Consider the following 15,131-nt stretch of genomic DNA (forward strand, 5'->3'; position numbering starts at 1 on the left):
AACACCCCTCTGCCACTGATGGACTGTGAGGCTTTGGGAGGTTAGTTACCTATCTATGCCTCAGTTTCCTCAGCTGTAAAATGAGGGTGACAGTCACCACCCACTCCATAGGGTTGTTTTGAGCATCAAGTGTGATGATGGATTTGAGCAATATGAATCCTAAATCTTAGAAAAAATGTCTACATTGTAAGTGTTCAGTACATATGAACCAAAATCATTTTCTCTCATTCCTACTTTATCATTAGGAAGCAGAAGATGTCAGTCTTGGTTACTATTAAATTTCCTGCATTTCTACATTTTTGGTGGGAGAATGAAGTTCACTTTTTGGTCCAGTTTGGCCATCGGGCACTTCCTGTTTGTTTGTCTGCAAGGATTCCACAATAACTGATAAGGGGAGGTCTAATTTTGACCATATCAAGTACAATAAAGGATATCAAGAAACCACTTAAATTCAGTTTGATTTAGTCAGATTTCTTGAAGTAAATGATGACCAAGAAAGCAGTTAAAGTTGGTATGGGGAAGAAGTTACAAAGATAAATGCTCACTGAGTCTAAAAAGTAAACTGTTGTCTTAGGACAAATGGTATAAATTTCCCCAAATATTTCTATTACATGAATGAAACCCCTTTACTGAAAGTGATTGGCTAACACATATATTTTACTTCATTGAAAACAGGTTCCCTTTAGAAGATAATTTCCTGATTATACTCAGAGGCTCTGGAATCTGCTACTAGATTCAGAATTCAATTTTGAATGACTTAGGGAAATAAAACCTTCATAACTTTTCTCTCTAAATTATGAAAGCTCAAAGGCTGAACATCACCCTTAAAATAATTTATTATTCTATTATCTAATAGTCTATAACATATTTCAAAATTAATAATTTTTCAATAAATTTAACTATGTTAATTTTTAGAAGATTTTCTTTTATGAATTACCATTTCTTCTTTTGCTTTTCACGTAATTATAGTCAGGTCAGTTTACAACTAGAACAAAATCATAGAATATTAAAGCTATTAGACACCTACTGAAATATAATATCTCCTTGAACTCTACGATTGCCCTATGAGTTAGTTGTGATTTTTCTTATTTCTAAATGAGGAAGCCGAGTTTGGAATAGTTTACCCAGCACCATGGCACTAGCAGAACCTAAATCTAGCTCTGTTCAAATTCTAAGCTTTTGTACTTTCTACCATAGATGCTACCCATGTACTATTAAAGAACACCGAGCAACACCCCACCTCACTGCATATCACAGATGAAAATAACTAAGGCGTGGGAGGTGAGGGGACCAAGTCAGGGTTCCACTGTGGGCTGGTGGTAGGACTGAGGCTTGCTCAGTGGCAGACGGATGTGGGTTGTCTTTCCTCTGTCATTTATCAGCAATATGAGTTTAGGTAATTTGCCTAATCACTTTGAGTTCTAAAATCAGAATAAGCTTACATCATAAGGGTTATGAGATTGAATGAGATTATTACACATAGAGTACTTAACACTATTGCTTGGCATGTGGTAAATGATAAATTAAAGGTAATTGTTTTCAGTAACTCTGATAGTAATAACAGGAAATAGAACTTAGGCCTTTCGCATTCTGATAAAAGACTTGTAATTTGTCGTCACTGTAGTCCAATTATAAAAGCATGCCAATTTTGTGGCTGGTATGCTTTGTCCTATCTATTTATTTGCTTATGCATTTACTTAAACAGATCAGCTTTGCTTTAGCTAGCATTAACTTACAGATAGTGTCACATAACACCATGGACTGTGCACTCATATATCGACATAGTTGGATGCTGTTATTTCTTGGCACTGGCCACTAATTCCCGGGCCTCTTGAGAAATTTGGAGCTGTGCTTTTGCTCTTTGAAACCCCCTGGGATCCCACTGTGCTGGTCCCTCTGACATGTCAGCTGTGGCAGGTCCAGGTTCATTACTGATTTCCCTGGGCTCTCTGGAAATCGGGCCCTGCTAATTTGCCTGCATCCCAGCTGCCCGAGCTCCACCCGCTTTCTGGCGGCTGCTCCCCACGGCTTTCTGATCGTATTGCAGTAGCTCCTAATTGTTCACAGCTTCTTGTCTTTCTTTTTCTCTGTGAGTGAAGCTCAGTGTGTGGATCATTTTGTATTAATGTATTTTGTATTAATTGTTTATTTAATAGACCTTCCATTTGTCAATGGGCTTCCATCTGCCTGTTCTTTCCTTTTAGGCTGGGACAGCTATACAAAAAAAAAAACCCTTATTTTTTTCTTAATCCCTTCTGTGTGTTTTGTTATTATTATTATTATTATTGTTTTTTCTCTCTCTCTATCCTTATCTGCCCCTTTAAGCTTTTACTGACACAGCAGATTCTTACCTTGCTTCCTTCAATCTTTCTCTTTCTTTCTTTCTCTCTCTCTTTCTTTCTTTTGTTCGTTCGTTCGTTCATTCTTTCTCTCTCTCTTTCTTTGTTTTTTTTTTTTTTTTTTTTTTTTTTGAGACAGAGTCTCGCTCTTTTGCCCAGGCTGGAGTACAGTGACACAATCTAGGCTCACTGCAACCTCTGCCTCCTGGGTTGACACCGTTCTCCTGCCTCAGCCTCCCAAGTAGCTGGGACTACAGGCGTGTCCCACCACGCCTGGCTAATTTTTTTGTATTTTTAGTAGAGCCAGGGTTTCAACGTGTTAGCCAGGATGGTCTTGATCTCCTGACCTCGTGATCCGCCTGCCTTGGCCTCCCAAAGTGCTGGGATTACAGGTGTGAGCCACTGTACCCGGCCACTTCCTTCAATTTTTCTAAGGACAAATGATTGTTTAATGCCTTGATGTCAGGTACTTTGTTTATAAAGCCACATCAGTCTTTCCCTGTTCCTCTCAAGCTCTTGTTTCCCTGCATCTGATGATAACTTTAAAAGAACTCTCTTGTTTGTCCCTGAATGAATGCCTTAAATGACAGAATCAGGAAAGATATCTATGCTATATCTATATCAATGTATGTTTATATATCTACATTTCTATCAACATCTACATGAAACTTTGATTGACGTGGAGTATGGCAGCCTGGGAGCAGACTGTGAACATGGTGATTACGCAGAAAACAGGATGCCTGTTTCTATATAGCTGTAGAGCAGCTCTAACTGTATCCCAACTCCCCAGGTGGTAGCAGGAATATAAGGCTGACATTCCCGATCTGGTTCTCACCAGGCTGTATAATATTGCACATAAACCACTAGGATTTCAAAACATGGTAGAGTTCAAGAACTTATCGTCCCAAAATGCCCCCTCTGTCTCTGCCAAGAAAGTTCCACTCGCCTATAAAGGCCCTTTTCCATTTGAAGTCTCATCTCTCCATGGAATCTTCGCTGATGGTGTCTGAGAGCTACAATTACATTTATTGTTTGACTCTCAGATTTTGTCATTGGTTCAGATTGTTTTGCAACTTACTGTGTATTCCTTTCTAGGGTGTTTCTTTTTATGCCTAACTGTTTAATATGTGTAGCTTTTCACTCCTAATAAATGCTATAAAATTGTTTAAAGGTAGGACTACTAATGTTTAGGCACCTTCACCCTTTGATTTTCGTCTACTACCAGATGATTTAGCGTATGTCAGAATGCCCTGGGGACTTGCATTAAAAAGACTCCTGGGTCTTTCTGTACCCCAGATGAATCAGAAACCTCAGATATGGGGACCCAAAATTTATTTAAGTGAACTCTTGGGGTTTATGATATCAACAAAAGGGTGCTAACAATTACTTTTGGAGATGCCTCTAAAACTGCTTTCATATTTCTCTTCCTTCCTAGTCTCACTATTGTCTCACTAAGCCAGGCTCATATCATCCAAAATACATGTGGCATACATACATACACACACACACACACACACACACACACACACACACACACACCCCTCTTCATTTTTTAAATTTGATCTTGGAACTCCTAACAAACATGAACTAGTGCTTTCTATGTGTCAGACACAGTGATAGATGTAGAGATGAATAAATCATGATCTTTGTCCTTGAGGAGTTTACAATGCAGAGAGGAAGGCATACATATACATCCCACAATTATAGGGCAAGGCCATGGACAAAAACACGGTTGCCTCGATTGTGCTTGGAACACAAGTGTCATAGCTTAAGTACTATTTGTCCATCTCATCCTGGGAATGGGAGGTTTGAAGTTAGCCTTCAATTTCAGTGGTGGAGGAGCTGCATCTCCACAAAAAGAAAACAAAGGGCTGGGCACAGTGGCTCAGACATCTAATCCCAGCACTTTGGGAGGCTGAGGTGTGCGGATCACTAGGTCAGGAGATGGAGACCATCCTGGCTAACACTGAAACCCTGTTTCTACTAAAAATGCAAAAAAAAAAAAAAAAAAAAAAAATTAGCCGGGAGTGGTGGCACATGCCTGTAGTCCCAGCTACTCGGGAGGCTGAGATAGGAGAATGGCGTGAACCCAGGAGGCGGAGCTTGCAGTGAGCCGGAGATTGCACCACTGCACTCCAGCCTGGGCGACAGATCGAGACTCCATCTAAAAAAACAAAAAACAAAAACAAAACAAAAAACAACAACAAACAAGGACATTGACAGTTGGTTATTTCACACTGGACCAGCACTTTCTGCGTGACTCAGATCTGAGAGCATCAGCATCTGGGGCCAGTTAGCTAAGCGCATGACTGGGAGGGAATTGCCCGCAGGTCCACTGAACACCTGGGCCTGGAGCAGACTGTCAAAACTTGTGCTCTTTGGTCTCAAGAGTAAATTCCTGGTATAGTGACACCACTGATTCGTGACAATCTGTGATACATAGAAGGTTGGCAAATTCTACTGACCCTGTCAGAATTCTCATTTCTTGAAACACAGTCTGTCATTTCAGAATATCTAACACTTCAAAACAGCTTATTGTGGTGGTGCCATGGCAACAAAAAAAGGCTTTTCCCCATTTGTACCAAACAAGAGCTAAAGGTGTTTGAAGAGCAAATAGAAACAGTCTGTAGTTCAGTATGGGGAGACTTTTAAAGAAATTGGCAGGAGTAATTTGTGCACCAACAAATTGACAGAATTGATTTCCCTCCTCTGTCTCTTGTGCTTGTGAACCTGGGTCTCTGGTGGCTGGCTTTTCTGAACCATCTTTTCTCAATTTTTTATCAGATGAACACTCTTTTCTGGTGATGTGGGGGAATATTTATGCTAATGTATTGACTATGAGTAACATTTTGGAGAGCAAACGGCTACTTAGTCTCTGGGACACTTTGTCTAAGTCATACCCATCCCATCTGCAGGCTGCTGTCTCCTCTGTAAGATGAGGGCTGTAGATGAGCTCAGTGTTTTCCAAACCTGGTTGGATATTAGAACAGTCTGAGAAGCATGTTAAAAATATAAGTTCCAGGCCAGGTGTGGTAGCTCACGCCTGTAATCCCAGCACTTTGGGGGGTCAAGGTGGACAGATCATGAGGTCAGGAGATTGAGACCATCCTGGCTAACACAGTGAAACCACATCTCTACTAAAAATACAAAAAATTAGCCAGGCGTGGTGGTGGGCGCCTGTAGTCCCAGCTACTCAGGAGGCTGAGGCAGGAGAATGACGTGAACCGGGGAGGCGGAGGTTGCAGTGAGCCAAGATAGCGCCCCTGCACTCCAGCCTGGGTGACAAAGGAGACTCCATCTCAAAAATGAATAAATAAATAAAAATAAAAATAAAATACAAGTTCTAGAGACCCAGCCAGTCTTACTGATAAAAAATCTTCTGAGGAAGGAGGCCAGGAAATGGTCTTTCTAATTTGCGCCCTGGTAGCTTCAATGCAGGCAGGCCTCTCCCTAGCACCTAAAACTATTGGTCCAAATGCTCCACAAAGACCTTCTAGCTTTGCATTCTATGCTTTAATGATTCTACAGTCAGGCCGCACCCAATTACCCCCTCCTTGTTGCTAACTTCCCCTCCTTACCTTATATACAAAGAACCTGTCAGCCTCTTTTCTTTGGTGACTCCTTTGGGCACTGGGAGGCATAAGAGTTTTGTTGACATTCAGCAAATGAGTACTTTGCTCAGTGAATGCAGGTCGCTCATCAGCGCTGCTATCAGATTGCTAAGTAATGGTGACTCTGTCCAGATAACATGCTACCTTTGTGCAGAACTTAAAGTTTCTTTTCAGGCACTGCACACACTTTCACATAGGACTGGAATTGTAAGCCATTTCTGTCCATCTAGCTCTGTGGGTTGGAATCTACCAAGGAGACAAAGACCGGGATAATGTTGACCTAGGGATTCCACAGTAAAAAATCAGACAAGGGCTTGGAAGAATCTTTCTGTCTATAAATCATCCAGTCCAGTGCTTCATGCTGAGTACAGCACTCTCCCACTCATCCAGGAGAGTAAGATTCATGCCAGGTGAGAAAAAACAGCTGGCTGATTTCCTTTCTGAAAGATGGAAGGGATATAAACAAACAAAAACAAAAAACTACCCTTGAATTGGTAAATTTTGGATCATTGTTCCAGTCTGATCTGTTCCATTCCCAAAGCTAACAATGCTAGTGGAAGGTATACTTACAAAGTGACGCCTGGTTAAAAATCAATGAAAAGGAAGCTTGCTTTGGCAGAAGGGAGTCTCCTTATTGAATGTTTGTGAATGTGTTACTGATGGAGACTTGGTAAATACCTAAATTCAATCAAGGTGAACAGAGTTTATTCAGGAGATGGGCAGGTTTCCACAAAGAGCTAGAATCAAATCAAGAATGAGTGAAGGGTGTGGTTTGTATGGCGTATCACAAAGAGAGTAGGGCAGAAAGCGTTTATCCAGTTCTTCGATGAACTGCATGGAGGGATTCTAACTGACAGACATGAGGACGTGGACACTCAGAGGGGCACTGCAGAGTGAGCAGTGGCAGATGGGAAAACAATATTATGTTACAATACAAATTATATTGGCTTCATTATTACATTTGCTGACACCAACTGCATGTCAGGCCCTATAGATACTAAAGTGCTTTAACAGATTTTAAAATTTAATCTCTAAAATAACCCTATGTCGTAGGACTGTTTTCATCCACATTTTATTGACAAGAAAACCAGTGACCAGGAGTTTCCTAAGCTAGTCACTTAGCTGGCCCAAAGAGGATGCAGGATATGAAGGCAGGCTCATCTGTCTCCAGGGTCCTGGTCTTAGCCACTCTGCACTCCTGCCCCCTTCTCCTCATCATGTTTTTCCTTAGCTAGGATGAAATATGCCCAACTATCCAACCCTTAGTCACTGATTCTCTGTGTATCAGCATCCCTGGAAACCTAATATAAGGAAGGGAGGTGTTCTGAATGGTTGGCATGACTATTATAAATGCTACACTGGCATTTGATTTATATATTTTTATAAGTCTAGTTAGCATAAAGTAATCTTCATGAGTCTAATGGTGGGTGAACTGAAAAAACAAATCATGAAGATATTAGAGCTCAGTGTTTAAGAGTTTGGGCTCAAAATCTGGAGTAATCTGCATTTTATTCTTGGTTCCATTGCTTATTAGCCATAACTGGGCCTCAGTTTCCTCATCTGTAAAATAGAGATAACGATAGTACTGCTTTATAGGGCTGCCATGATGATTAAATGAAGTGGTGCTCAACTGTACTTAGCACAGTTCCCAGCTTGTGGTAGGTGCTCAAAACATGTTACCTATTCATTATTGGACTTTTGAAGCTGGGGGTCAGGTCTTGGGGTATGGTTACCCTTGATGTATAGTGTAAGAGGCTGCCATTTGTTGAGGATCTGCGTCTGCTGTAAGCAATCCTTTTGGATGAAAGCTTTTTAGCATTAACATATGAAAATATCATTTAATCTTTTTTGAACTTGCCTACTTGCAAAATTTTTTGGTTTTCACTTGTCCACATACCCCTTTTTGAAACTTTATTTTTCACATTTTAATTATGTATTAAAAAATATAAAATCATGCATACTTTTTATAATATTCAAAGAATACAAATGTATATAAAGCCAAATATGATGCCCTCACCTGTTCTACAGTTTAGTATGTAACCTTAACTTTTTCTGTATGATCTATGTACATAATATATAATGTTTTATATTGTCTTTTGTTCTTTTCAAAGATGAGTTTGCATTGTACACAGTGTCCCGCAATTTGTTTTTTGTTTGTTTGTTTTTGTTTTTTCTCACTCAACAAATACTATGAATATTCTTCCACGCTGTAAAATGCTCATTTTTAGACATAGCCATATGGGATGTTAGAGTATCGTCTCCAAATTTTTCTATGGCAACAAATCTGGCAATGAATGTTCTTATCCATGGGCGTTTTTTTGTGAGAGTATTTTTGTAGACTATTCTTAGAAGTAGAACTTCTGGGCCAAAGGAGTCAGTAATATTATTAACCATTCTCTTATTTCGGGGCAGCTAAGTTTAAAATACTTTACTCTTTCACTGAAAAGTCTGTAATGATAGCCTTTGGGTTTACTTTTCTTTTGAATTATTTTCTTAGAATTTATTAATAAATAACAATAGTTACCAAAGTAAAATATAATCATAGGACAGGAACTCATGACTTGTGGTTTCTCTCCCATATTCTCCTTCTGGACACGTAGTAGTCTATCTTACAGAAGAGAAAACTGAGTGTCTAAAGGACTGACCTATAGCACCCAAGTGGCAGACCTAGAATTTGAACTCAGATCAATCTGCTTTCAAAACTGACACTTTTTGATGCATCTGACCAATGTGGCTGCCCCTAAACATTAAGTATGAGCTTATTTTGAGATTCTAGGGCTATGGAGGGTTCATTGTCAGTGGTGAGAGGAGACCATCATTAAGGCAAGGGAGGTAACATAGCAAGATAAACACTGCAATGGGGAATCACAGGGTTTGTGTGGGCCATCAAACCTAGCTCATGGTGGGGGCAATCCCTTTCAAAACCTATTAAATGGCATTCATTGTCTCAGTGCATTGATTGGGGGTAGATAAGAGTTAGCCCATTTATAGATGGGAAAGATGAGGCAGGGGACAGTTTATAATGACCTTACCTCGGTACAAGCCTGATGAAAACCAAAGGCTCTGCCAGGCTGTCTTCCATTGAGAAACACTGTTCTTTCTCCTACAGAATGATAATCTCTGGAAATATTATACTAAGAAGTGGGGCAACCATTCAGCATCAAGTCAATCTAGGAAAATCCCCAGGAGGCAAAGTCTTCCTGGTAAAAAGACCATTTCATAAGTGAGACTTCCTCTGGGAAAAGGAGCATGAAGTTACTTCATGCATTACTGGGTCAGTTCTCTGAGACTGTTGGTTGACTCTGAGCAAGGAGACACCCACAGGGAGGGGCAGACATAGGTGGACAAGTTCCTGAGCCTCTAGATACTCCATTTATATCCACGTGCAATTGTTCATGTTTTTCTCAGCACCTGCTGTTTATCAGGTGATGGGTCTACACTGGGAATCTAGTGATGATGAACGTAGACCCAGATGTGGCCCTAAGGAATTCATGGTTCATTAAGGCAGCAGCCTGGAAGCCTTGAATCACCAGGCAGGGATATACATGTGGTCACAGGGTTTGTATAAAGAAATTGACTTTGAAGAATTAGTCTGAAGCCAGGCCCCTGAACAGGCTGACTTCTGTTTAGGGAGCACATTCTATTCTGCCTGGGAAGTGGGGAAATGGGGCATGTGAGCTAGCAAAAGTGCCTGGCCAGCATCGTGCTACCTGATGCAGTATAAAGTGGGTCAAACCTGGGCCATGCAGGACAGCCTTGTGATGACAAAGTCAATGCCCAGCAAACATAGTTATGAAAGGAGGGGATTCACAGCCGTGATCTGAAAGCATCTCTGCTCAGCCTAAAAGGGGGCTTCAGGCATAGCTCCACTCCTCGAGGAGCTCATAGTTCCTAACCGTTCCTTCAAATAATGTAGGGGCATAGCGGACACCATCTTGCAAGCCACCATGAAGGGCTCACAATCAAGGCAGAGATGCTTCTGGAGTGGTGGATGAAGTTACCTGTGTTCTACTCCCTTGGCAGAGCAGGCATCAGGGTATAAGGCGCAAAGAGCTGACCTAGGAGTAGGTAGAGCTGGAAGGCACCACTGTTATCTTCCCAGCCCCATGCAGAGTGTGTTTGCATCAGACTTGTCTCTAGATTGGAGCAGCCCTTCCTGGCCTGGGGAAATAATGCATCTCCAGCTGCTGGTGATGCCTTGTCTCGATCCTGGGAAGGTTGGATCCTGGCCAATTGTCCCTAGAAGCATTTTGAGTATCCACCTGTACTGAAATCCATCTCCCCAGGGTAGTTTTCTACCAAAACCGAGTTCCTTCTGCCTATGTCTCTTCTTTCCCCAACCTGTAGTCATGAGGTATAGTGAAGCTTTCAAGGAATAGCCAGCCACTTGCAGGGCTGTTACAGAACGAGTCAGTGTGGTCACCCAGATATTCTATCCCTGAGAAGAGCGCCCCAGGAATCAGACCCAGTTTTTTTCTCACTTCGGATGGAAATGCAGGTGTGTGTCCCACAGTGTGAGCATAGGAGCTGTGTAGCCATGAGGAATAGCCATAAGAAGGCCTTCTGAGTTCTTCCCTTCATGGAACCCATGATAGCTCTGTGGTGAGAGAGGCTTCTCCCAGAGATGACATACTGAAGGATGTGTGCAAGCCAACTACTCAATAAAACTGAGGAGTCCAATCAGGGAAGCAGAGCTATCAGGGAACAAAAAATTAATAAGAGGAATTGGTCCTTATGCAAATGTGGAAAAGCCTGAGGAAGTAAAGGTCTGAAAAAGAGATTTGGAAATTCGGAGAACTTATGTGGTTGGACAAGTCAGAGCTTGCAAAGACATCTGGATGTGAGGCATATCCTGCTAATGCAGTGGGACCGTGAAAAGTGGCTGATGTCTACGGAGGCTGTCTCTTCATAGCTACTCTCTCTGAGTTCACAGCCTGGGTTATTGGTCAGCAGGAAGGGACACTGGGAAAAAGAGATGGACAGAGGGCATGGGGAAGAGCAGGGACAAACTGGGATCCATCTATACCTCTGCATACATCTCTCATTACCTCCATCCACAGTTCTCTTTAGAGCATAATGACTGACACTCCACTTTTGCCTTCCAAATCTTGGGCAAATTCTCTTTTGGCCACCTTTAAACTGGAACCATACAGCGATGAAGCTCTGAGAAACGTAATTCCAGCTCAGCCATGTTGACAAAGTATGAAAACACAATAGACCATCAAAGACCTCGGCACTGCGCTTTTCATCGGATATGAATATGTAGATAACCAGGGGATCCTGGGGCAATAAAATGTGCCAAATCCCAGAATCTAATAACATAATGGCACCTGTCAGGGTCTGTAAAAAGCTCAGCATGACTGGAGGATAGAGTGAAATATTAGGGATGGGGCAGATGAAGGCATGACAGAAGGAGTGTTGGTTGGGGCCAGATGATTTTGTGCTTTATATATTATAGTTAAAAGTTTAGCCTTTATCCCATAAGAAGAGTTTTAAGTGAAGAGGAAGAAAATGAGCACATTAGCAGTTTTAAAAGGTCATTCTAGTTTTAGTCCGTGAATGGTTCAGAGGGTGCAAACCTCGTGTCAGGGACAACAGGAGTCTGCTTCATGAAATGACGCCTAAGAGATTGAGAGAAGCCAACTGAGTGAAGGGATCTTAAGTATGGAGAAATGCTGGACTCTGAAGTTTGACTGGATATCAAACTGGGATAACTGAGTTGATGACAGTGCCATCGATAGAAGACAAAAGAAACTGGGAGAGGCTTGGAAATGAAGAGGATGATTTTGTTTAGGCTGTGCTGCTTACATTGTAGATATATGAATTGGTTCAGGGAGAAATACAATCTGAGTATATGGATTTCAGAGCATTAACATATGCCAGAATTAACTTTATGTTTTCATGAGTCCCTTAGAGAATATGAAGAAAGCCATTTTCATCAGAAAAAAAGTGTACAACCCACACAAACACACACACACGCCACATTTTTTTTTCATGGGACACGCAGAGCACTTGAGTTCATCTGTAGATACTTTAGGGATAACAGACTATGCCTAGATTATGGATAGAGTAAGAAAAGGAGATCAGAAAAGAACTTTGGGAAGCATAATACTTAATGAATGGATGGGGTAAAGAGCCTGTACAAATTGCTGAGAAGGAATGGCTCAAGGAGAAAGGGAAGCCAGTAGAGTGTAGACAAACGAAAGCCAAGGTAAAAAATTTAAAGAAAGCATGGTGATATTATATAAAATATAGAAAAGTCAAGTAAGGGAAAGATGGGGGGAAAATCGACCCAATTTAGCAAAAAGTGAGAAATTTAAATGTAGAAGAATAGGGGCCACTAAAGAACAAATATACAGGAAATGAGGGGACAGTTAAGTAGATGTGAGAATGTGACAGGAAAGAAGGAGGAGGATATGAAGAAGTCTAATGGGCAGAGAAAAAAGAGCAGGAATTTGTGGGGAATTCTGAGACATTGTCTTCTGGATATTCCCTGCTTCTGTAAAGGAAGGGCTCAGGTCAGCTAATTGGAGGGCTTGCTGGCCGTAAGTTTGACTTTCTGGGAACTAGCACCAAACTGGACTAGAGTGAATTATGTGGTTCCTTCTGTCCCAAAGAAAGAAATATTTTTAACTCAGGAGGCACGTCAGTCCCGTCTGCCTCCTTTAAGCAGCCCAGTCCTGTCTGCATCTTGTGCTGGACTCTATGCAAAAGGGGCAGCTGATGAAACCTCCCCCACAGGAGAATGGAGCTCGGACTGGTCTCCTGGTCCTTGTGTCACACATTACCATGCTGCTTTCTCAAGTCTCCAGGATGCCAGCACGGCTCTTCCCGTCTTTGCCTCCCATTTCAGATATGATGCTGAACCCTCTTGTTTACTCAGGAGTGACACTGACTTTCCCATAGCGAATCAGCAGCTCCCATAGCGAATCTCAGGGAACACCCTTGAGGGTGCAGCCCAGCCACAAGACCATTTTACCATGGGTCCTTTCATGGGAACATCTCGTGGGACAAAATTAAAACCTTGAGAAATTTGATTCAGCCTTGGATCAGATGAAAATGAAACACAGTTCACATTTTAGGGAGAAGACTTGAGAAAAAATAATCTTGTTGACATAAATACTTAGGAACTTAAAGTGCTATGTTGGTTAATATCTTTATCAGCAATATAGAGAAAAGCAGGTCAGAGAATATTTACACCTCAGTGAGTGTGGAAACACTGTGAACAAAAAGCACTGAGAGACACTTGCCAGAAGCCAGTGGGGCAAAGGTCTTATTTAGCTTTAATCATGTTATCATATTTATAACTCCTCTATTTAACTTTTGCTGATATGGAATAGGAGATTCTCCATGATATTCAATTACAAAGTTCTATTTTTCTGTTTCTTATTTTGAAGCAATTACAAATTATAACAAAAATAAAGAACATTTCCAACCTGAACCACCTGAAAAAAAAAATTGTTAATCTAATACCCATCACCTCCAATTACCCCAGTGAGTATTTCCTACAAATGAGTATTCTCTTATAAAATCATAACTTGATCAACCAAATCGGGAAATTAACATTGATAAATCACCATCTAACCCTCAGATCCTCAGTTGCTCAACAATGTCACGTGTAGCAAAAGGCTGCTCCAGTTCAGAATCACACATTACATTTGGTTGTCATGTTTTTCAGCCTTCTGTCTAGAACAGTTCATAAACCTTCTCTTTACTTTCATCTCCTTACATTTTTGAAGAGAACAAGCCAGTTATTTTGTAGCATGACCCTCAATTCAGGTCTGACTAATGGTTCTTCATGCTTAGATCCAGGTTGTGCATCTTTAGCAGGAATATCACAGAACTAATGCTGTGCTCCTCTTCCTGTGTCTTATTATCAGTGGCACATAATTTTGTTTGTTCCATTACTAATGAGTTATTTTAATCACTTGATTAAGGTAGTGTCTACCAGACCTCTCCACTGAGAGGTTGTTCTTCCCCTTTTTCACTTTACCATTTTGTCGGGAGGTATTATGAAACTATATAAATATCCCATTTCTCATCAAACTTTAAGTTTATCTAATTATTTACTTATCTCTCTATGGTCTCAATGGTAGCCTATGGTATGCAATCAGTTATAATCCATTATTATCATTATTTATTTTGATGATCAAATTGTCTTCAGTTTTTCCAGTGAACATCTATTGAAACAGAATTCTGTGTCTTTTGACATGTTTCCATCATTCTGGAATGCTTTCTTGCCTTCTGGCACAATAAATGTGTTAGTTAGCCTCACCTTTCACTTTCCCTGTCCCGGATCTGAAATCAGTCATTTTTCCAAAGGGGCCATGCTTTCTTTCAGTTGTGAGAATGGGATTTAGAAGCCATGATCTGGGTGCCAGGTATGTTCATTACAACTGGGGTGTCACTGCTCCCAGGCCCTTTCAGAGGACAGAACTGGGGTATATATGTATGTAAATATATAGATTTATTCACATGTTTACTTTTATATTTATTTATATAACTAATTCAATATATTAAAAGTCTGTGGTTCACATGAGTATCGCTAAGTCCAATCCAACCCACTGAGTTTATTGTGGTCTTTTTTCTTCTGGTATTTGTAATTTCCTTCTTCAATAATGAAAACCTGGCTCTCATTACCTCTGTATATCTACTTATTTGATCAACTCCCCTCCTTAAATCAGTTTTCCATCTCTGCTGCCACCTCTTTTCTTGTAAGGATGTCCTCTTCACCCCAACTTGGGTTCTGAAACTCTTGCCAGACTACCCCCTATTTGGAACTCTCTGTACCCTGCTGGATTGGAACCATCATACTGGTCTACCCCCATATGTGGATGCCCTCCTCAGCCTGCTTCAGATCTGACTCTTTCCACCTCTGCATGGAAACCTTTCTTATCCTACTTAGGTCTGACTTCCCACGTTGGATTGCCCTTGTCTTCACCTTGCTTTGTGGGTTCTGCCTCCTTACCCTGGCCACCTCTCCCGGAGCTGAACACACTCCTCACCCATTTTGGGCCAGGATACCTCACGCTAGTCTACCTGCTCCATGGATTCTGACATCATCTTGCTTTTGCTGACTCCCAATGTCCCAAGCATGAGTACCTTCCTTATTCTTTTTGGAAACTGACCCTTCCTACCAGATGCCTCTCTTCTGGGAGGTCATCCTGAAGAACACTGAATT

The sequence above is a fragment of the Macaca nemestrina genome, chromosome 1 (genome assembly GCF_043159975.1).
Source record: "Macaca nemestrina isolate mMacNem1 chromosome 1, mMacNem.hap1, whole genome shotgun sequence".
Classification (NCBI taxonomy): Eukaryota; Metazoa; Chordata; class Mammalia; order Primates; family Cercopithecidae; genus Macaca; species Macaca nemestrina.